The sequence below is a fragment of the Bombyx mandarina genome, chromosome A1 (assembly GCF_030267445.1).
Source record: "Bombyx mandarina strain Sakado chromosome A1, ASM3026744v2".
NCBI classification, from domain to species: domain Eukaryota; kingdom Metazoa; phylum Arthropoda; class Insecta; order Lepidoptera; family Bombycidae; genus Bombyx; species Bombyx mandarina.
In genome coordinates, this window is record NC_143234.1 from 10,368,999 (window position 1) to 10,393,600 (window position 24,602).

General features: G+C 40.1%; 1 protein-coding gene across 1 annotated transcript in view; it reads right to left on the minus strand.

Annotated features, from left to right (window-relative positions):
* Window positions 1-24,015, minus strand: part of LOC114253462 (uncharacterized) — a 562,226-nt gene extending 538,211 nt beyond the window's left edge. The window contains exon 1 of the mRNA XM_089739603.1: window positions 23,694-24,015. The gene's annotated coding sequence lies outside the window, so the exon portion shown is untranslated. The remainder of the gene's footprint in view (window positions 1-23,693) is intronic.
* Window positions 24,016-24,602: the final 587 nt, after the last annotated feature.

Sequence of the window (24,602 nt, forward strand, 5' to 3'; positions counted from 1 at the left end):
CCAGTGCACCGCTAGATACGAATGCACCGGACGTCTTATTCCTTTAGGCCACGACGACTTCAGAACAGACATCTAAGCAATAAAAAAATAAAACCGACGCTAGGAGAACCAGTTAAAGATCGCAAATCTCTTAGCCGCGTCAGACATTATCCCGCTTGTGCCCGCGTGAACAGCTGGAGTGTCTTCGAAGCTCGTTACATCAACCGCTCTGTACGAAACATAATTAGACACAAGTGGCACTGTTGTACTGTTTGTACGCACTGCCACAGCCGCCTCGACGACAGGGCGAAAGACCTAATTAGTCATATTTAGCTTCATTCAGCGGACGCGGCCGCGAATATATCCTTTCACGATGCTGTTTATCACCGGTGATGTACCTACGTGATGTAAGAACAAACCGACGCGTATAAATGTCTTGGACGGAAATTAAACAGTAACTGCATTATAAGCTACGAGTTAACGGTAAACATTTCAGTTGTCGGCCATTAAATGAAACCATTCAGGTGTGACACATCGGCGACACGTGCCCCTGCCGCACTCAGCCTGTTGCTATTAGACATAGTGTTGTTATCGAGTCATAGTGTGCAGTGATCTATTTTTTTATTTATTTTTATTGCTTAGATGGGTGGACGAGCTCACAGCCCACCTGGTGTTAAGTGGTAACTGGAGCCCATGGACATCTACAACGTAAATGCGCCACCCACTTTGAGATATAAGTTCTAATATCTCAGTATAGTTACAACGGCTACCCCACCCTTCAAACCGAAACGCATTACTGCTTCTCGGCAGAAATAGGCAGGGTGGTGGTACCCATCCGCGCGGACTCACAAGAGGTCCTACCACCAGTAATTACGCAAATTATAATTTTGCGGGTTTGATTGATCTAGAAACATAGAATATAAATCTCGAGTGTCGTAGAGTTGTCACACAGTTGTAACAGCCGCCTGATCCCCGGCAGGTTGTGACGTGTCGCAGAGCACGAGAGCTCTCTCCAATTATGCGACACTAGACCCGGAGGCCCTGTCCACCGCTGCGTCAAGCACCACAAACGCTTAGACGAGTGATTTACTTACTCCTCCTTGGAGGTTCATATGAAGGGAGAAAACTTTATAAATAAAGTTGTGGATTTTGACAGTATATTAATTTAAAATGCATCTCTATTTACTCAGGGCGTTCTCTAGTAAAACTTTAAATCTGTGACCGGAGGATCTCACGTGCCCCGACCTGCTGGGACTATAGTTTCCTTGTCACCTGGAGTCAGTAGCTGCACAATCCTTAGTCTGCCACAAAGTGACTGCTTCATATGTTTGGTTTGCGGAGCTGGACAACTTTCATACAATGCGGATGAGACTTGAACCTCATATACGAACGAGAGTGGTGGCCGTCATATATTTGTGTATAATGGCTCCGGCAACCGACCCGGTATAAACTAGGCCACTGGGCCCGGTCGCGCACGTGCGCAATAAAAATTACATTAAATAGACAAACAGGCTGTAAATGTTAATTTAAAAAAAAATCGGTTGTCCGCAAAGTCGGTTTACTGACGATAGTTGAACGTGACAACGTCATAAGAAAATACAGATGGAATGGTTTCATTTTTCAATTTTTTTTAATTTTTATTCGCGGACTCGAGGTTTAACGCGGAGGCCGATTGTGCCTCTTTGTCGCTCGTTGCGCACTCTCGCTTGCACTTCAAGCCTTAAATGGAACGCCTCAGAGCGAGGTAACGCCGCACGAGTCATGTTTTTTCGTGCGTGCAGCCGGCTCTATCGAATTATAAGACGTTGTAACGTCAAAATTTACAGGATTCACATAATCAAGGTAAATTAAAAAACGAAACATTAGGCGTTTTCGTCGAAATGAAAAGATCAGTTATCAGGAGTAGCTCCACGTGAGGAACACTCGTTAGCGCTCCATGAATCTGCTGAGTAAGACTAAAGTCATTATGCAAATGGATAGCGCATTACTTCGCCTGGCGGAGCTCCATTCCGGGTCGGAGGTAGTGGAGGACCGGCTCCGAACCGATTAAGTAATCAATTAATTCACTTATAAGAGGATATTTATTCTACATTTTACTTTGGCACTGACTCTGTATAAACTAAGCATTCGCTTCTGCTTGAATATGGCGGTTTCGTTATTAATTACGTCAGCATTTCTCTTTCACCCTACTACGTAGTTACGATTTGGAATAATGTATTAAAGTACTAAGTTTTGAGTCTGAAATAATTTGCAAAAACCCAAAGTAGATTGTAAATCTAATTATAAAGCAATGAAAACGATGATGAACTCAGAAACGTAATTTGTAAAGTATTCAGAGCATTGCATCGAGCTACACGATTTTAATCATTCTATCGCCACATCCAAAAGAGGACTAATAAAATCGACGCCGAAACTCGCGGCTAATTCAATTGTGAGCCGCAATAAAATAATTGAATTAACCGTGAAACACGTTTAAAGCGAGTAATTGTCGTGGCGGGACTCTTAACGTAATTACGTTTTGCATAATCACGAAATATGCGATGTCGTGACGCGTCACTCTCCACGGCGCCGGAGCCTGTCACAGCGGGAGCGGTGTCCTTGCGCGTCGGTCGCTCAACGAAACCTCAGCATAATGTATACTCACAAACAAACTGGCCACATTTTTAGTTTGATTCGTATGACAGTGGCATATTGCTACTAAACATTAGAGTTTACTAATCTTTGCATTAACGTCCACGGGGTAGCGCCGCGAGTCGGGTTGTAGTGTTGACCGCGGGAACTACCCTATTCTGCCCGGATCCTGACCCCAGGCGCAGATCGACTTCAAGTGAGCGAGTGTAAGGGGAATCGGTTGGTGGGCAGGGCTCTGAAAGCATCTCCGGGCTCGCGGTCTACTCTCAACCTATTGCCTCCGTCTCTACCGGCACTCTCTAATGTTGTCGTAGCTTGCGGATCGCGATCGCTGTGTGCGACAGTTCCCTAAATCGCGAGTTACTGCGTCAATTCGTCAAATTACTTCGCAGCTCTGTGTGCTCTACGCTTCTTGAGCAAATTTGAAGCGATGCCCGGTCTCAGAGTGTTGCTTCAACTCACTCTTTAATTAGCCTTTAATGACGTGACTGACAAATGCAACCAGATAATTTAGTATTAAATAAACTTTCTTTTCTTTGTCACACTAAATGTATTCATCGGATAATTCGATTTGTTTTGTATTCGCCTTTGATTGGCAGGCACTGATAGCAAAACATTTAATAGATGTTTTAATACGTCCGATCTTCACGTGAAGTAAGGAGGAGGTAACAGAGAAGTCGTGAAATAAGCGGGAAATTAGAAATTTGGTCATTTGTTTGTTTGCTGCTGGTTCTCTCACTGCAACGTTAAAGGTTTCCGTATGAATAAGAGACGACACACTCCTGGCTCTCTGTTTAGTTCAACTATCTCGAATATATTGATTTTTCTACGGAAATATGTACATGTGTTAATTGAACAACTCTTACGAGAAAGGAAGGACATCCTTTAATTAAAATCAAACTGGGTAACGGAAAGCCGCACTTCCTGACTAGCTCCGATTTTGACCCACCAAGGCATCCCAAAGTGGCGATGCCATCTTAACGAACTTCTGGTAGCCCGCCGATCAAGACATTCATTGTGGACACGATAAAAATACGAGTAATTATGGAATACGAGTTCCGTCGCCGTTGTAATTCAGCAGAATGTCTCACAGCATTAATGACGTGTACGGAGTAAGCGCTATCAACGAACGCACGACTCGTTATTGATTTGAACGCTTCCGATATGGAAATTTTGATCTAAAAAGTGAACCCTGTGGTCGCCCGAAAACTGAAGTCAACAACGACCATTTGAGTCCAAGGCAAGGTAGAAAACTTGATAAGTGGGTGCCGCACGAACTGAAAGATGGCCGGCGCGACGACCGCGTTAGTGCATAACTTACAATGCTTAATAGATACAGAAATGAAGGTATTTTGAACTGCCTTGTCACTTGCGATGAAATGTGGATTCTTTTTTAAATTTGTAAATGGTCCTCATGTTTATTAGACCTTGGTGCACCACCTAGCGATGCTACAAACGAAAACTTATACCTAAAAAGTTTTGGTCATTGTTTGGCGGTCTAGTACCGGTTTATTTCATCACAACTTCTTGCCAACTGACACCAGCATTGCAGCACTGCGGACGTATACTGTGAGGCGCTGGACACATCTCCCTCCAGCCTCAGTTAACGATCGTCCCCGCTGCAACTACACTCGATCTCATACGGTACAACAGACGGTCTCTGGCTACAAAAACTGGGGTTGGGAGTTTTCCATTATACACCGTACTCGTCAGACCTTGCGTCGACAGACTTCGATTTTTCCAAAGATTGGAAAACTTCTTGACAGGCAAAAATATTTGGGGAAGAAAAGGGGAAGTGGCTTTAACTTTCTGCTTATTCATGGCAATTTCGTATGTAGGACCTAATATAAATATAATAAGTGCTTTATGAGTACATGTTTTCCAGGCAGGTCGATGAGCAGCTTCTTGTATTGGATTCAACCCATGTTGATAAAATTGCGGAATTGTGGTCTACATTCTCAACAGTCCTTAAGAATAGCTCTAGGTCATATAATTAATAGCGGTTTCTTATTTTTGCTACTGTAATTGTCTAGAAACCAGCAGAGGCTTTCATGATATATATGTTACATGATGACTATGACATTAATTTTTATTTCTTATTTCAGACACTAAAAGGTGTGCTGCTACCAGCATCTTTTTATTTATTCATAGCCATTATAATCAGAGTGTGGCGGTAGCCATCATAAAACACAAGATATTTGACAAATGCCTGAATCTCTGAAGTTCCGAACTACAACATTTGGACTGTCGGTCTACCGAGCAATATCACCCGCTCGGTGGAAGATCTTCCTTCCGTCGTATACCCTACAAGAGTAGCATACGGCCCGTCTAATGGTTACCGTCGCTAATGAAGGTCACCGATGCCAGATGCACAGCTAAGTTGTGCCTATCCCTGAGTACTTTCCACGAACCTCGTTTGAAGAAAGACATGTCATAGCGTTCCGGAAACCCTTGGAGAGAAATTAATTCCAAAGCCAGATGATACGTGAAAAAAAATATCTCTAAAAATGCACTGTGGTTGAAGGCTGTGGTTCTAGGTTTTGTTATTTTTTATTTTCCCTATAGGCAGACGAGCGTACGGCCGAACTAATGGTGAGTGGGTACCGTCGCTCATGGACGCCAAATAACCCCGGAGCACAGGGAAGCCGCTTCCTGCCGCAAAGGTAGTAAAGGATGAACTCTCATTGTAAAGTTGTGATGACAGATCATCTCAAATAACTCTCCACGGAACATTCAGTACAAAAGACAGAGACAACTGAAGTCTCTCTGTAGAGATTCCGAACGATTTGTGAAAATTCAAGTGGCCATTTTCTGTAACGAATAAAATGGTAGTTGGAATGGTACAAAGTTGGTACTTGGAGGCTGGAGTTATGCGTTGTAAAGCAGAAGTCTAAAATAAGAAGTTGCTCAATAGACCTAGAGGTTGCAAATAGTCTCTGAAGATGATACTACCGGGTCTATTCAGGGACTTCTCTTCGTTTAGTTTTATACGTTCACCACCCCTAGGTGTTTGTAGCGCCCCTGTTCTGAGAAATTGTTTCTACTACCAGAAACCACTGCGCTCATTTAGTGCCGGTGTTTCCAGATATGATTTTTGCCTTGTATTATCCGGCTCTGGAATGAACTCTCTTCTAGTGTTCCCGAACGAAGTGTGGAAAAGTTTTTTGGAAGCGCTATTGCGGTAGGCAGTGTCTCAGCTCTGCGAACTGGCATCGCGCTGTCTGTAGCTTTGTTAACCGCTCGCTATGACTTGATCCTTATGCTCTTCTGCCTTCAAAGAACATAAAAAAGACCATCGAAAGATCGACTAGCATTCATTACTGTTACAGGTGTCCCTCTGACTCGCTGGTCAGACATGATTATTAGTATGTACAGTCATGAGAATATAAAAATATGTAGCGTTTTAACACTTCTATTTATTTATTTCCAACATTTCTACCAACAACTGAGTTTCAAAACAAACCTTACAGACTGCACTCAGAGCAAGACGGATACGGTGACGAACCCGTCAGATAAGATAAAGCACCGGTCACAGGGAGACCATGTGTCCCTAATATTGACGCGGACATATTTGGGTTCGGTTTTTTGTACTTTACTTAGGAGGGTTCTAATGGACTTATTATCTAAAAGGAATGTTGTCAGTAGTCATTGAATTTAGGGTTTTGCTAAGAGTCTGTTCACGCGTTGATATTTTTAAACAACAATAATCACAAAATAACCTGTATATTATTATGAAGTAATTACTGGGGTAATTAACTAACGTTCTCAGCTCTTTTTCTGTGTTTAGTATTTTTAATAAGTACGTATTAATTAACGTTGTGTTGTTTAGAGCATCTTATAACGGAGGTAATGATGATAATACCATAAAATATAAATTATTTTAAAGTTCATTTATTTGTGCAGTGAAAGTATAAAAAAACTTACAACAAACTAAAACACCCGTAAATGTACCAGTCGATCGGCACACGAAGCAACTCGTCAAGTCGATCGTATAGCTACCGGTATATCCCGGGCGCGGCGTAATCCCGGGCATCTAGTCGCCACGCCCGCCGAAACACCCACGAGCTGTTTTATGGCAGAAATAGCTTTGAATTTTACCCTTATCAGATGTAAGTTACACGAGGACTCGTACTTATCATATTCATCCGGCCGCGTTTAAATAATTCATGAACCCGCCGTCATGCGTCATAACAACGGAACCCATCAAACTCGCACTCCCGCCTCCCGGACTGACGCGTTAGACCGCGGACCGACGCGACGCCTGGCCACTGCGAGGACATCACGCCACGTGGAGGACTCATGTCACGCTGGAGCAGTTCTTCCAATAACAATTAGCAAATTCAGCATATCGGCTGTGACCCAATAAATCCTTATTCCTAAACAAATATATTTTTAAGCATAATGCTGCGGCTGCCTGGATACAATTTTTATTCATTGTTAAGATGGGTAGACGAGCTCACAGCCTAGCTGGTCTTAAGTGGTGACCGTAGCCCAAAGACATCAACAATGTAAATGCCGCCACCAACCATGAGACATGAGTTCTAAGTCTCAGTTATCAGCACAACGCCTTCCCGCCCTTCAAACCGAAACGCATTACTGCTTCACGGCAGAAATAGGTAGGTTGGTGGTACCTACCCGCGCGGACTCACAACAGGTCCTCCTACCACCAGTAATTACGCAAATTATAATTTTGCAGGTTTGATTTTTATTACACGATGTTATTCCTTCACCGTAAAAGTCAATTATGATCATTTATTGAGTACGTATTTCATTTGGAAAATTTTTACCCGCCTGCGGGATTCGAACACCGGTGCATCGCTAGATACAATTGCACTTGGCGTCTTATCCCACAGGCCACAACGGCTTCGATTCTTTATGTTTCAATAACTGTTTTATATATGTACATGTAATATTACAGATCCACAGAGGCACCATACATCAGAGTGCCTCAATTATTTTTTCTCTATTTGACAGCTGTCAAATAAGTATGTATACTTGTCCATTAACAGTACCGTTATTTAGAAACAGTGGATTTGTCAGCGAGGAGCATCAATGCGTAAGCCGTTGAGTTATGAGTCGATGCTACAGATAAGTTAACGTCGCGTCGGACTAGTCGAGTGCCTCGGAACTAGTCACTGGCTACATGACGGGTGTCGCATTGTCTCTGATAACGTTAGAGTGATCTGAGTAGTTCTACTCCTACTTGTAAACATCATGTAAATGTACATTAATCAGATTAGGAATAAGAATAACATTCATGGGTTAATTCCTTTTGTGTGCAAAGAAACTTAACGTCAATAGATTTTAGTTGTAAATTGTAATATAGCCTTGGGATTTGCAGTATCTACGGGCGATGATGATCACTTAAGATTTAATGGCCGTTTCAAAAAAGAAAAAACATATCGAAAGAACTATTTCAATCGGTTCAAAGAGAAACTAACAAGAGGATATGTGTGGGTGGAAGCTGTTTTATCAGTGCGTAGCTGTAAAGTAAACTAGGAGACGTTGCTAACAGGAATCAAGTGCAAACATTCGATAAGTGAATGTACACACGGCACCCTACGAGTATCAACACGGTCGGCGGAGGCGGCGGCGGCGGCGGCGCATAGAGTCCGGACCACGGGCACCACGGGGCGGACAGACAATACGTCGCGTCGGCTCGAGGAGTAATGTGACACGTCCTACAGAATAACATCCACGTGAAGTTTTGTACATACAGTACCTATTTAGTAATCACAAACACATTTAGATGTGTACCGTAAACAACTGACTGGGTGCTCAAATGCCGTCTGTGCTGTAATATCAACACACGTACACTTAGGCTACTTTAATCCATGAATAATTAGATTAAATTTAGAAGAAAACAAACGTGTCTGAACCATTTAAAATCTTAAACATGTGACAAAAGTCTATGAAACTAAAAAAATATACATATTTCTAGATTACCGTTTAGAATAACAATGTTGAGAAATGTAATGGCAGCCGCAACGGCAATATTAAAATAACACACGTCATCTTGAACAATTACATTTCAGAAGTATCCTCCCGCCCCCCGCGAGCTTTGTCGCGCTCACTAAAACTCTTCCCCAAGCCGAGTCTACCTATGTCACGGGTTTTCGTTTCGTTGTTACCGATGTTGCCAGAATACACGTACATAGATGACGTACGCAATTCAAACCATCCTACTAAATAATCAGTCAGAAAGCAACCTATTTTCATTTTAGTTTTTATAACACTTTCAAATCGATGTAATCGAAGAAACTTCATTAGAAGAAATCTTGCAAGCACCAGAATAGCGTTGTTAAATTCAAGAAAACTTCAAATGTTCGCGACCACAACATTCGCATAATAAATCTACTCAGTGAAAACAAGAAAAACAATGATCAATGTTGCTTTTATAAATAAAATGAAGACTTCAGGTATGGTGACGATCATGATGATGATGTATGATTTCTAATGTATACATATTACGGTAGTTTTCCAATGACAGCACAAGAGCGCATTATGCGGCATAATGCTCAACGTTGAATGTTCCACGATCGAGCACAATCGTGCACTCTCAAAAGTACTGCTCTCGCGTGATACTCGCAATCGATACCGACTCAGTGACAGAAAATTGACAAGTGTTTTTTCTTTAAGTTGGCATTGATCGAAATCTTGTTTATATTATCGTTAGTAATATTATTTAATGTTGAAAAAAATTGTAAGGCTTTCGTTTCGTCGTAGTTTCTTAGGGATAATCAATGTTAATTAAAACTGTGCTAACTTAGCGCACTCTGCTGATGCATTTGAAAATAAATTCACATTCCAATTAAGCTTCAGCGCAATTCGGCATTGTGCGTCACTGAGTCGCATTATGCTCTGTAATTGGAAATCTACCTATGTGTATGCGCACAGTACTAGCAACAAAACAACACGCGGTAACGCAGCACCACTGCCACCGCACACACTTCAATCGCTACAAGGTTACGCATAACACCAGTGTAGGTTGGTAGGCAGCGGCTTGGCTCTGCCCCTGGCATTGCTGAAGTCCATGGGCGACGGTAACCACTCACCATCAGGTGGGCCGTATGCTCGTCTGTCTACAAGGGCAATAAAAAAAAAGGTACCTGTGCATCGTCACAGCCGTTATTTTAAAATACAATCCAAAACAAAAATAATAAAACGTTCATTTTTCTACACCATTGCTGGCCTCCTCTTCCTTGCCAACACATATGATAAAATGTTCGTCTATTTCTCCTTTACGTGATACTCATTTAGTGGCAGCCGAGGCAAAGTCTGGCAACCCTGATGAGTATATTTATAAATCGAGGGCGCCACAATGTTTCGACTAGATATTCTAATGGGGCCCGAACATTAGTCAATGAGACGCGTCGGATCCGACGTCTCTGTCTGCCTCCGGAATGTCATTCGCAGGATTCATTGTCTTATATTTAGATTAACGTGTGCGTGTATGTGACTAGTTTTTCACGGCTGTTTAGAATAAAAACCATTTTATAATTCTTGTCAAAATACAAAAGTAAATTTCATAAAACTCGGCCTACAATTTAATTAGTTATTTTAACATTTTCAGTTGAAATAAGTACGGGAACCATGCCGATAAATACAGCACGAAGCTCTCGACAGCTCTAATGATTCGTGCAGAATGAAATAATAAAGAAACGCCCGAAACATTGTACACTCACAGAGGGCATTCGTTGTGTGGTTGTGTCGCACTAGTTCAACGCAAAGATGTAGCTCCCGCCTGCGAAGGTCTGAGCTGTGAAGAGTTCGCTAATGAAGAGTCCGCCGCGCCTCCGCCCCCGGCGCGGCGGGCTGCGGGGTCGACTGGAAATTATTCTTTAATTTCAAATGTTGAGACATTGCCTTTTCGTTTTTCCTGTTATGCCGGCTTTAGACGCGAAATGAAGATATTCGAAGTGTGTTTGCTTCTTTTTGATAAATAAATATCGACTATGATTTTCAATTTATTCAATCACACTGATTTGTTCTATCACGCGCGACGCTCAAAACAATGAAATAAAAACTCTTTTTCTTTTGATAGCTCCTTGTCGTATTGAGCATGAAAAAACGAAACCAAATAAAACACAGTATTACTCCCGATAATTATAATTACTAATTCTGTATTATTTCGTGTTTATTTTCGTCTTTTTATTTCCTTTTATTTACGTTATTTATCACAACATTCCAATGTCACCAAATGACACTTTAGTCGTGTCCTTGAGCACGGAATAGTTAAATAAATAGAATAAACGCGAGATTAAATCTCATAAGTAGTTTTAGTTACGCATAAAATATATTTGAGCAGTACGAAGTCACTCGGCAACAATCGCCGTCGACCCTTAACTAAATTCACTAGTATGCGTAAATACCCACGTCCACTCAAATTTTCCAAAGCAATCTTGCCTTCGAGCTCATCTCGCGAGGGTGGACGGATGGCGTCCACACTGCGATAGCTGTGGCCTCTTGCCGATTTCACGTCGGAGCGAGACCCCTCGAGCTCCTCCTCTACGTAGATATAAATCCGGATACATCGTTGAGAAAGTAAATGATTTCAAATAAGGATTCTGCACCGTCCAGAACCGGCACAACTTACATGGCTGCTTAATCAGTCCTTAAGATTTATAGTAGAGATTTTATCCGAGTTAATAATTACCTTTATCTAAAGCATCACAGAGCGAGCCTTGTTCGAAGCCTCGCCGCTATCTCGGGCCAAAGGCCATATTGTAATACCGTAAGCTATTCGAAAGGCGAAAACGCGCAGGCGAAAGTCAACTCTGGCTATATCGTGATACAGTTCGTTTTATGTAACGTCCGAGTGCAGTATTCAACAGTTCGGTTTTCAAGAACCACGGGCTTCAAATGTGACGGATGTTTGTATCTACAACGCGTCTAGATAATGGATTTTGAATTTTATGTCGTTAAGAATGAAGTTAGTTATGTGTCTGCTGCAAACGTGCGACCTGCAGTTATACAATGTAGTTATTTCGAAATCAAATTGGGTTGTACGGCTTTATATTGACGAATTGCTGATATATTACTGAACAAGATCCATTCATGTGTTTACTAATTATGAGCTGATTACGAATAAATGATGAATTCATGCATTTAACAACATCGTAACTATAATGTGTCTGTCTTCCAAATATATTCGCAACACGAACGATAGCAACAGGATACATGCTGGACTTGGAAAAGTGTACAATACAAAAATAGAGAGAAACAATAATGTAATCAATATTAAGAATGAATGGAATTGGATTACGCGCTGCTAAATGAATGTGGCTAAAGTAATTTGCCTATATTATTATGAGTATAGACCGTGAACGGACTTTGGGATTACTTTGGGAACCGTGGACTTTAACACAAATAAACAGGTTAATGATAAAGCCTCCGTTCAGACTGGCAGTAAGTGGGATTTCTGATCATCGGTTAATCTTGCTAGATTTTTAATATTTAACAGCTGTTTATCGAAAATCATTGGTAGTGCTGTACAATTTCATAAAATAGGCAGAAATCATAAGATGAATCTCTAATCCAGTTTTTTTTTTTGTATATTTTGTTCTGATGGCATCTTCATCAACAATTAGCTTAGAGTAGCACGAAGGGGTGAGATCTTTCGGTCAGTGTCTTAAAAGGCCTCTAAGTGATTCACTGGAGAATGGACAACAGGTCGGGATGTCTAAGGGCTCCAGAACCACCTCACACCAGGTGAGCCCTGAGTGAGCTCGTTAGCTCATTCGAGCAATGATACTTCTGTGAATGCCGGTCGAATGATTTTTTTATGAATGCAGGATTACTGGTATCCCGGAGGCCTCTCTAGCTTTTCCAGGACAGGTGGGCGAGCAAAGGCTCAGCCAGGAGGGGTAGGATTTGCTATCAGCTGCCCGAGTGCCTCCGAAGGAGACCTAAAAACTCAAGAGCAGCTCTTCGCGAATTAATCTTCCACCAGATCGGAATCGCGAGAAACTTAGCGGGATGATGCATGGGTTATATTGCACGTCGAGCTTTTTGTAGAGTTCGACGAGTACGGTTACCGGAGTCCCTACGCCTCCTCCTAGTGTTTAAGCTGAAGGCGTCTAATGCAAAGGTTATTGCATCTGATGGATCCATAAGGACGTAGGCGGTCAAATGTGCAGACACTCCTGCTAATCTATAAAAAAATAGACCGAAAAACTTCCAGCCCAGCGTCAGGAAATACATTTTAAAACCGCTAAACAACACCGTGAACGGAACTTTATTGAAATCTTCCAAGCACGTGGGCAATTCCTGAAATCAATCGTTTATTCGCGATAATAAATAATAGAATTGACAAAATTGGCGATCCTGTGAAAATCACAGTTCCTCTATACAGTATTATAACGTTGTAGACACGAACAGACAAGAAAGGAAAAATACATTCGGAGAGCAATATCCGGCGCCCAGCGAGCAGGGACTAGGGGCCCGCGCCACGCCGCCACGCCGCCACGCCGCCACGCCGCGCCGACAGGACAATTAGCCGCCTCGGACGCCCCTGCGCTTGCCTTCGTCTGAAACGACTCAATTCTTACAAATATTGTTATTCCTTCAGAAAAATTAAAGGCCCTTTGTTTTAAAAAGAATTTTCTATTACGTTTACATTGTTCGTTCAAATTAGAAATTTACTCAAGGGTCGACAGTAGGTAATTGTTGCCGAGTGACTTCGTACTGCTCAAATATATTTTATTCGTAATCAAAACTACTTATGAGATTTAATCTCACGTCTGTTCTATTTGTTTAACAATTCCGTGCTCACGGACACGAATGAAGCGTCATTTGGCGACATTAGAATGTTATGATAACTAACGTCAATATGTATCTTTCATTCTACAAGATGTTTGGGAATATCTGTAAAATAAATATACAATTGTTTAAAATGGTTCGATCCGGTCCGAGGTGCAATCCACGGCATACGTAATACTTGTCAAAACAGTGTCTACCACGATTGAAAATGCCTGACCAACATTGAAATCGAACTTAAATTAATAATAAAATTTTGGCTTATTATATTGTAAAAATGAGAAAGTAGCTAGAATAAATATCTATAAAATACCATTAATCAAAAAGTGCCCATTTTATTAATCTGTTAATTTAGTAAGGAGCCAACGTGTAGAGAGAATTGTCGTCCCCGCACAGGAACAGGAATGTCCATAATATAATCCGGTAATCGCGACCGTAAATTATATAAAGTTTTGCATCAATACACTTTCGTAATCCCCCGAAACACTAAGTCTGCAATAAATAAGCGCACGGGGCTGCAACATGCTATTTGCTCTCGCGACCCCCTCAACTAAGTACACAATAATAATAACGGGCGGCAAACAACATGCGACTTTATAACAATCACATTCGGTATAAAGTTTGTTTGTCTCCGCTCGATTCATTTGGATTTATTCTGCTTATTACTTTAGACACGCGTGAAATGAACACTTGTTTAGAGAGATGCAATTTTGTTCTTTATTTCATGGAGTTTAAGGACGATCGCTTACAATAAAAACTGTGGAGATCATTTTCCCAACAAAGGGTTTTTGGTGGAGCTCGTAAAGTATAGTTTTGCCGATAAATTTGTTCTCTGTTATTGTTCGGCGCGCGAACGATGCGTTGACGTAGCGCGTTACGTAGCGCTGGAGAGCCATTTCACTGTAACATTCATACTTAACTAGTGGTCCCGCAGTAGTCGAAATTCGACTATAATAAAATTAATTGAAATTATAAGTTTGAACATTATTATGGTTTATATTGTCAAAGACTATTTATTATACTTCTATAATCACAGATTTCGCCAAAACTACACTTTAGACAAATATTAACAAAGACAAACAATATTTAATCTATTCTCAATTTGACCATGGACTTTATGCAGTAAGAAAAGTTTGACAATAAGCAAATAGTATGCATGCGTGTGTGTGTCAAATAAATGGTAGTGTGTGTAATGTTTTCTTTATTGATTCAACGTATCTTTAATGCATTATTTTAAAAAGATATTAGCATTGTGCACTCCTTCTAATGTCTGTAATGAACAAGCCGCGAAAGTTTAACACAATCCACTTACTGATTGGGCAACGAGCGCAGTAACAACCCGCACTGAACGCGCTAACGTTGTAGAGTTAGCGCGGCTCTCATGGGAGTTCATTTCACTGCTTTATTATTTATTTATATTTCAGATCTTTGTCTAATTTTTAGCGGTAATGAAATATTCGTTTTATGACCTCTGTGAACAATGGAGATTACGAGAGTGTGTCTGCGCATACGTGTCATATCTGTAACATATGGAGTTATACTTTTGTAGCATAGATAGTGCACATCATTTTTCGTGTCATATTTTTGTGCCCTTATTGAAATGAACATTGTATTCAAAGTGAGCTCATTGTATCATTGAGCGATACGTTGATACCGTTCAGTTCGTCCATTGACCATCAGGATCACACAAACGCACAGACAATTAGATCAAAGTTTATTTCGACTTACTTTTATTTACAGAGTGAATGAGTAAAGTGTGAAAGTGGTCGGTAATGAAGCGACGTGTATAATTACGTGATGTGCCATGCGAGTGCACGCCGGCGGGCGCGTGACGCGTCGCGGTGGTAGTAGTGATGTCTCGTGACTCGTGTAGCGAATGTCTGTGAGTCTTGATCGTTACGAATGAAACCGTGATTATATAAATTTCTTCCCATCTGAGCAAATTAAGCGAATTTTGCTTTCTTATTAAAATAGGCGTCATCGATCTTAATTATGCCACAAACATAAAACTAAATAAAAATTCGGATCTCACTCGATTGCCAGAAAAATAAAACCATTCAAGTAAAATTCCATTAAAATCATTGAATCAAAAAAATACTTACCGTTTGACACAAGACAGACGCTCCGAACACTCGAGACATATCTATAGCTCATACTTCGATTTATCAATTCGTAATTCGAGTTAGTATCATCAAATGTACGCATGTGACGGATAGGAGCACAGATTCGAGAGGATATCATGTTGTAACTAACATTACATAAAAAGGAATTTTACACCTAGTTAAAGTCCCAATAAAATCAGAGGTCCCTGTCTCTAGGGTCGCCCGCTATCTGCGTTATACTCTCTATCTATCTATCTTTCTTTCAGCGCACAGATGTCCACTGACCCGTCTGCCAGTATCCAGCGGTTTCCCACGAGCCTCAATAAGTCGTTGGTCCACCTTGTGGTAGACCTACCCACAATTACGTTATACAATAACATTATAATAGTAATACAGAATATTACATTTTCATATTATGAGATGAACCCACACTAGCCGGCGCTATTCATCTACATCTGAATGTATTCAGTCTGCTTTAACCGATAAAGCTCACTCGCATAAAAATATATTAGAAGCTCGCCGCAAAAGGCATCCTTAGGGGAGAAGTCATAAGCCGCGGACGTGACGAAATCGTGGTCGTCTCCGCTGCGAGCTCTGAGGTGAGCAAACTACATTAATTTATGATTTTCAACAGAAAATATCTCAAATTTAAGGACACTACGTCACGAATACGACGACATCAATTTTGTGAAAAAGGCAATTTTTCTTGATCAAAAGCGCGCTAACGCCAGGGCTGTCGACACGCCACTATCCGCGCAAGCTCCTCACGAGCTCCGCTTTAGTTATTCAAGAAATATTTCGTTGTCTGGTCACGCACTCATGTGTATTGGATTTTCCATCGAGGAATGCGGCGATGACTGCTCTTATATTTTGGGTTTTTTCTTCACATCCTACATCTTTTTCTCCAGTTTTCATTTAAATCAATCTCAAATCTTCTCAATTTTAAAACTAATTTTACATAATTTCATTAAAAATAGAGAAGTTCTATTTCAATTACACACACTATTATATACTTAGTCTGGCCATAAATACTGTTACAATTAAAAATAAACAAAATATTACATTTGAATTTGGAATCTGTCATTTTTATATAATTGCATATTGAGTTTTCTCATTTTGGCGCCAATACATTGTACAATATTTTGCGATATTAAAATGGAGTGGGGTGATAAAGAGAACCGAATCGCTGTGATTGCATTAGACAAAGTAGGTATGGAGCCAAATGCAATTTTTAAAACTCTCCATACGCTTGGTATTTAGTAAAATGTTTGTGTACCGGGCTATTAATAGGTGCAATGAGACCTCCTCTGTTTGTGACAGAAAAAGATCTGGCCGTCCACGTAGTGTTCGTACGAAAAAGGTGGTCAAAGCAGTAAGGGAAAGAATTCGAAGAAATCTTGTCCGAAAGCAAAAGATTTTATCTCGGGAGATAAAGATAGCACCTAGAACCATGTCGCGTATTTTAAAAGATGACTTAGGACTTGCAGCCTATAAGAGACGTACTGGTCATTTCTTAACTGATAATTTAAAAGAGAATAGGGTGGTAAAATCGAAACAACTACTGAAGCGGTACGCAAAGGGAGGTCATAGAAAAATTTTGTTTACGGATGAGAATTTTTTTACAATTGAGCAACATTTTAACAAACAAAATGACCGTATTTATGCTCAAAGCTCTAAGGAAGCTTCCCAATTAGTCGACAGAGTGCAACGTGGGCACTATCCGACTTCAGTGATGGTTTGGTGGGGTATTAGCTATGAAGGAGTGACTGAGCCATACTTTTGTGAAAAAGATACCAAAACATCGGCACAAGTGTATCAAGATATCATTCTTGAGAAGGTAGTGAAGCCCCTTAACAACACCATGTTCAATAATCAAGAATGGTCCTTCCAGCAAGACTCGGCGCCAGGTCATAAGGCTCGGTCTACGCAGTCTTGGTTGGAAACGAACGTTTCGGACTTCATCAGAGCTGAAGACTGGTCGTCGTCTAGTCCCGATCTTAATCCGCTGGATTATGATTTATGGTCAGTTTTAGAGAGAACGGCTTGCTCTAAACGCCATGATAATTTGGAGTCCCTAAAACAATCCGTACGATTGACAGTGAAAAATTTTCGCATGGAAAGAGTGCGTGCTTCTGTTGATAGCTGGCCTCAACGTTTAAAGGACTGTATTGAAGCCAATGGAGACCTCTTCGAATAAGCTTTTTATACTTTACATTGTTTTATATTTATGTATTAAGTTAACACACTGTAAAAGTAATAAATGTTATTTGCAATATATTTTATTTTTATTTTTAGTTGTTACATTATTTATGGCCAGACTAAGTATATAGCGTTTTCGAACCGCTACTTAAAAAAATCTTAATCGCGGGTAGGCGTGGAAGTTTAAAACAATTCGTAGGTACGTAATGGAATCAGTATCTTCAATTCGCCGCTCCTATTTATTTATCAACGACATTCCAAGGTCGCCGCAGACCCAGTTATCCTTATTCGCCGACGACACAACCGCGTACTACTCGAGTAGAAACAAGTCCCTAACCGCGAGGAAGCTCCAGAGCGCTCGGACAGTGGTTCCGAAAATGGCGCAGCGAAAAGCACAGCAGTGCTATTTCAAAGGGGACACTAAGAGCGTATTTCGTCGCGCTTTAGGAGGTAAAATATCACACCCCCGATCACCCTCCACGGCCAGCCTATACCCTGGGCCAGGAAAATCAAGTTCCTGAGAGTCACCCTGGATGCATCCATAACATTCTGCCCGCATATAAAATCAGTCCGCGTAAGCCATTCAGTGTAAGCGGAGTAAATTGTCTCTTCGGAACAAGCCGACACTTTACAAAACTTGCATAAGGCCCGTCATGACTTACGCGAGTGTAATGATTGCATAGACACCCTTCAATCCCTACAATCCCGCTTTTACAGCCGTGGGAGCCCCGTGGTTCAAGAGGAATGTTGACCAACACGACGACCTGAATCTCAAATTAACCCACACATGAAGTCTTTTTATTTATTGCTTAGATGGTTGGAAGAGCTCTCAGCCCACCTGGTGTAAAGTGGTTACTGGAGCCCATAGACATGAATGCGCCACCCACCTTGAGATATAAGTTCTAAGGTCTCAAGTATAGTTACAACGGCTGCCCCACCCTTCAAACCGAAATGCATACAGTCAGCGTCGGAAAGGTACTTCTATAAGACTATGCGTCATGATAATTGCCTGATCGTTGCCGCCGCCTTAGGTACGTCCTTACAGATCCATTCGATCCAATTTGTCCAACCAATAAACCAATTAATCCAACCTTTGGCTAAGACACCTTTAGCTCTAACACTAGGAGCAGGCCTAGGGACTTTGGTAACCGTGCTCGTCGAACTCGACAAAGAGTTCGACGTGCAACCTAACCTAAACATCAGCCCGCTGAGTTTCTCGCCGCATCTTCTCAGCGGGTCGCGATTCCGATTCGGTAGTAGATTAATTCGTGAAGCAGCTGCTCTTCAGTTGTTAGGTCTCCTTCGGAAGGGCTCGGGCAGCTGTTAGCAAATCCCACCCCTCCTGGCTGAGCCTCTCCTCGCCCACCTACTGAAACTGGAAAGGCTTCCAGGCCACCAGTAATCACTCAATTACAAAAAAGTATCTTCAATACAATTATCAATCAAATTACACACCCACAAAAAGATCAACATCAAGGAATGTTTGGTAGATGACTGCGTCAAATGTACTGGTATCTATCTAGATTTTGCGAACTGACAACATGTATGAGATATAAATGAAACTGTATTATTTTAGCATATAAACATTTTTTAAATAAACCTTAGGAAGACTTAACTTATTTTATTCATCGTGCTTTATGAAGAATTTCAGTACGATCCGGTATGTACGTAACGTAGGTATGTAACACGAATCAACAAGTAAACTAACCATTAGTCATAAAAGCAGTAGTTACAAACGACACAGAAGTGCAAGGTCATCACCCACCTCGAGTTTAGTAATCTGTGCAAAACAAATAAGCCAGCATAAGCCACCTGAAGCCGAGCGAGAGTCAGCGCCGTGTTTACGGAGCGCCTCCTCCGTCCCCAGGTCAACATTTGCGCAGTCTCCAGCCCAGTGTTTGGTTACGTCTGACACATCTTCACGACGCTCATTAAAACACTCACTTCCGTTACCTAAGCTCTTTACGGCACCTCCAATTCCGTCTTTGTATGAGCGGGCTTGTTTTCATTGACAACAATTCGAACTTCATGTTTTACTAATAAAAAAAATCTTATTGTGTACTTAAACATCAACACTAAAGATCGTACACGGCAGACAAGACAAGCACACGCGCCAAGACACGAGACAAACTATTTTACGCATCTACTCTTTATTTATATGTATAAAATTAAAGACAAAATTAGTAATGAAACGCATGATTATTTCGTTTTTAACGAATGTTATTATTAACTATGAATTGTGGCGTAGAAGAAACCGTCGGCGCGTGTCCGAGATACGTCGATTTTGTTTTGCAAATGAACACCAAAAGTGTGTCTTTCCATTTAATTGGGAGGACCGTTGTTGCACGTGAAGTCTCGCACGCGAGCGCGGGCCCAGCCGCTACAACTCCTGTTTACAATTTCTGATAACTTTGATCGTTACATTGTTGACGTGAAGTTGACTTGGCTGCTTTCGTGTTTTCTCAGTCCTGGGGTCTTGTTTACACGGGTCTGAGTGGTCCTCGGCTCTGTTTACCATATTTAACATAAATCGACGACGCACTTATCGGAGACGCACTGAAAATGTAAATTCGAGCGACAATTTATGACGCTTTCAATCTGTTCTCGATTTCATACGTTGATACAGCATCGGGTTTGTAATTTATTGTTATGTTGTTATTATACTCAGGAATATATAATATAATTATTACGAGTATAACATAAAATTTGCGGCACCCGCGGCTCTCAAGGTTTGACAGTTGTGTGACTGTGGAAATATATTTTTTATTATGGAATTTCATAAAGTTTACTATATAGTTTTTTTATAGTTATACAACGACCGAATGTTTCTGTGGCATCTTGTAGTTTAATATGATATCGAAATCTCAATTGTACCTATAGTATTACAAGTATCCCATCCTTCGAACCGGAACTCATCATGTTTTGCGACAGGAGGCGGGATCGCAGTAAGTACGTGCCCAAGCGAACATGTATTGTGATACGGACTTGCCAAAGTAAAGTCCAATGCCAAATGTCATTGCAGTACTTACGCTAGTATTATAATCAGAGAGCGCCGCTGCACATTTTCCAGTTAGTGTACTAGATGGCTTTTAAATTTAGTTTTACCCTGCAAGACAGATGGGGTGATGATACACTAGGCCGATATTGTTGTGTGACTGTATCGTCTTTCAAACTACGACGTTCAACTGGTCCATTACTTGACAAGACGGAGGTACGCGTCAGGACGGCATATGTATGCGGCCCTACCGCCAGGGTCTAATTCTTATATCGCTGATCGCATATCAGATGAAAAGAATAATTAGACGAATGCACTTTCTGAGCTGGAAACATTATGGAGATTTATTTAATTAAACTAACACAAAAAGGAGCTGGTTCTAAAACCTAATTATGAGCCAGGAGTCGAGGCGATGATACATATTATTAAATTCTATAAACCGTGAAATAAAAACTACAGAACGACCTCAGCAATAAAGTGATCAGTCATCATAAATTCTGGCGGCGATCACATTAGCCACGAATTAGACGTTCTAATTCAATTAAACACTTCGCCGTTCGTGAGAACCGATCCTGGCGAGGGCTCGGTTAACGCTAACTAATTGACCATTTCTGATTTGACACAGAGGTGTCTGTCATCTGAACGACGGCACGGGCTGGGCCAGCACTACTAATACAAATGTAGCGGCCCAGCGCCCATGATGCGACTCCGCACTTCTGCTTCGATTTTTTTTCCTACCTATGCTGATAGCCTTGAGAGGATATTTCAGCTTCGCCCTAACGTGTGTAGGTGAGCTCACGGGGTTCAAACCGGAGAGTTGCTAACATTGACCGTAGTAAGAGCAGTGCTGCGCAGAATCGACCACCGGATCGGAACGCGACCCACTGAGAAAATCCGGCGAGAAACTCAATGGGCTGTGTCTATGGGTTAATTCACTCATCGAGCCCTTCGTCGTAAGCGACGGGTTCGACGAGGACGGTGACCGGGGTGCTTCGATATGGTCAACATATCAACACGGATCGTAACGGTGACGCGCGTTACAGAATGATGAGCGATTCATTACAATGAGTATATTTATAAATGCCTATTAGTTCGTGTTTTCTACATATTATGGGCATTTCAAAACTTATCGCTATGACACAGGACGTGCAGTGAAGAAGTTAAATTGTAAACACATTATGAAATTCAAATTAAATTCTCAGTACAGTATCGTGTCGCTTACCATATTCATGCACGAAGACAATTGTCGCGTCTCGTTTTTGCATAAAAAGCGACCAATCACATTCGCACATGAAATGCATGCGTGATTTATTGGGAATCGTGTGTTGCATACTTATTATTGGGAATTGCATTTTTACGATATGCGTTCGAATTTTATTGAGTTTTCGAATACTGCAATATTATCCATAATAAATATAATCAAGTAACTGTTTTTTCTATTTAATAGTTTAATTTTTTAATGACAGATCCAATATGCCTGCGTCGAGAATCAACTTGTTTGGTAGGTTAACCAGAAAAACAATCAGACACACAAACAAAAAAGAAGCAATTTTAATCATGACTGGGGAAGCTTGGAAGAATGTTTATAAGATTGAAAAAGACTTTTCAATCGAAAATCAATTCTGTTCCATTATATTGATTTGTATACTTGTATATATAATTATATATCTGTGAGGCATTATAATCAATCCGGCTTAGGACACTAAATCGATGTAGTATCTTTTCTTAAAACGGTAACCAAACCATGACATGTTGCTCATATTGATTTAAAATTTAATGTCCTTACTATTCAAACTGCAAAATGTTTTGATACATTGGGACAGCTTATCTTTCACACAGACATTTTCAGTGGACAGCGGCCTAACTAATGTCCGCAGACAATGGTGACCACTTACCAACAAGTGTTTATTAACAAATAATAGTACCATATGCACATTGATATGTGTTTATTTTCTATTTAGAACTTAACTTTCTTTTGATAATATAAGTATATACTATATAAAAAATCTGGTAGAATGATCACAATACATCAATAATTCAGTACTTCATTTTAAATGATTCTACAAATAATTATTTTAATGACAGACACTGTACAACAATGAAAAATAAGAAATGTAATATATTAATTTATTGCTAATATTTAAACTACACTAAATTATCAACTTAATTTTAGCTTCAACACCCATTCCAAGATCTATATTTTTTCATGAAACTTCTGGGTACTTGGATTGATTTCAGGGAATTGTAAGGGTATTGAGGACTTCATACTAAGGGTTCTGTGGAAAAATGCAAAGTTTTACTATTAGTATTTATAAAAATATGTAGATCATTGTTTACCACAATGGATGATGTCTTGGTGTTACGGTGACTTAGAAGCAGGGTTGTTCTTTTATACTTTATTTAATACATTTCTTAAGACAATCACACTTTCCTTATTTTAGCTGCTTATTTTAATTTAATAGATTATTCTTCAAATTGCAACTAAAAACTAAATTTAATTTTTATAATCAACTCTTAATCTCAAAGAATGATTCTGTTAAGAATAACAGCATTGTGTTTGTTTTTTTATATAATCGATTTATTTACATAAAAACTAACAGCTATAATGAAACGTATAAAAATAAAATAAAAATTAATTGTAAGCTGGTTTGAGCAATTAAATGTGTTCAGAAAAAATAGTTATTATAATATTTGCTTTAGTAATTATTGTTATAATCTAAGATTGTATCACTGAAAATTATTAAAATTGGTTTCAGTAAATAATATTACTCGAGTAATTCGTAAATTTTATTATTTTTAATCCTATAATTAAATACACACCCAGTGTTTTGTGTTTCATCCTAAATTAGTTAGCGAACTATTTCTTAGATTACACTAATGAAGTAAAAAAACTTTCAATAAGCGTAAATAAAACTTGGAATGAATTTTGAATGGTGTAGGTAAAGTTTACTGAACATGCGCGGTAGAGCTTTCTAAAGTAAACAAACTTTTAAGTTCCGTAAACTTTTGTATAGTAACGAAATACTGACCTTGAGATCCAAATGCATCGTGTCCGACTCCAAGTACCAGTTACAGGGGCACAATCCACTTGGGTTCACAGCATTCCTAAAAACACTCACTCAAAACTAGTTGCTTCACTCTTGTTGCCGCACTTTTTTAAGTGAAAACAAAAACAAAACATCACAAAAATCACAGAACAACACTTTAAGATGTGAGTGAAGAACTTTTGGGACACTTTTCAGTCAATCGTCACGATTTAATACGTAAAACCTTTTAAAAAGTGCCGTAAATATTCGGAGCAACACAGCGCACGACAGCCATCTTCCGCCAACGCAGAGTTGAGGTTAGTTCCGCTAGAGGGAGTTAGATACGGCTAACCTTCAAATGTAACAGAATAATAAACACAACAAAGTTGATCAAACTTTGAAATGTGAACACGTTATTAATTTTTCGGACAAACTAATGTGGTGCAAATAGTAAAATTCACAAATATTTTAGCACACAATCTGTTATATTGATAGTATGCACAACATTCTTGTTTTTAACACCTACTTATGCGAAATATTGAATTTTGTCAATAAGAAAAAAATTGGTAGCACTGCTATAATTGACCTTGAGAAAAGTGTAACGAAAGCTTGACTGGAACTTTTAGATCTGAATTATTTTCAATTACATTTTGTTTTGCTTCGGACGGAGGCCGTAATACACACTGCTATAGAAATGGGGATTAGATTTTTAAAAGTTGCCGTTCCCACCTAGTGGCCATTTTGAATTGAAATTACAAACGGATTTAGAATAATTAAGACAGATTCGTGTTAATTTTTTTCGATAATAACGACATACTAAATTGAAATACTGTACTTGTAGTTTTATTTTGATGACTGATTTGGCTTTTATTCGTTTTTAAGTTCACTATCTGAGCCAAAAATGTGGACAAC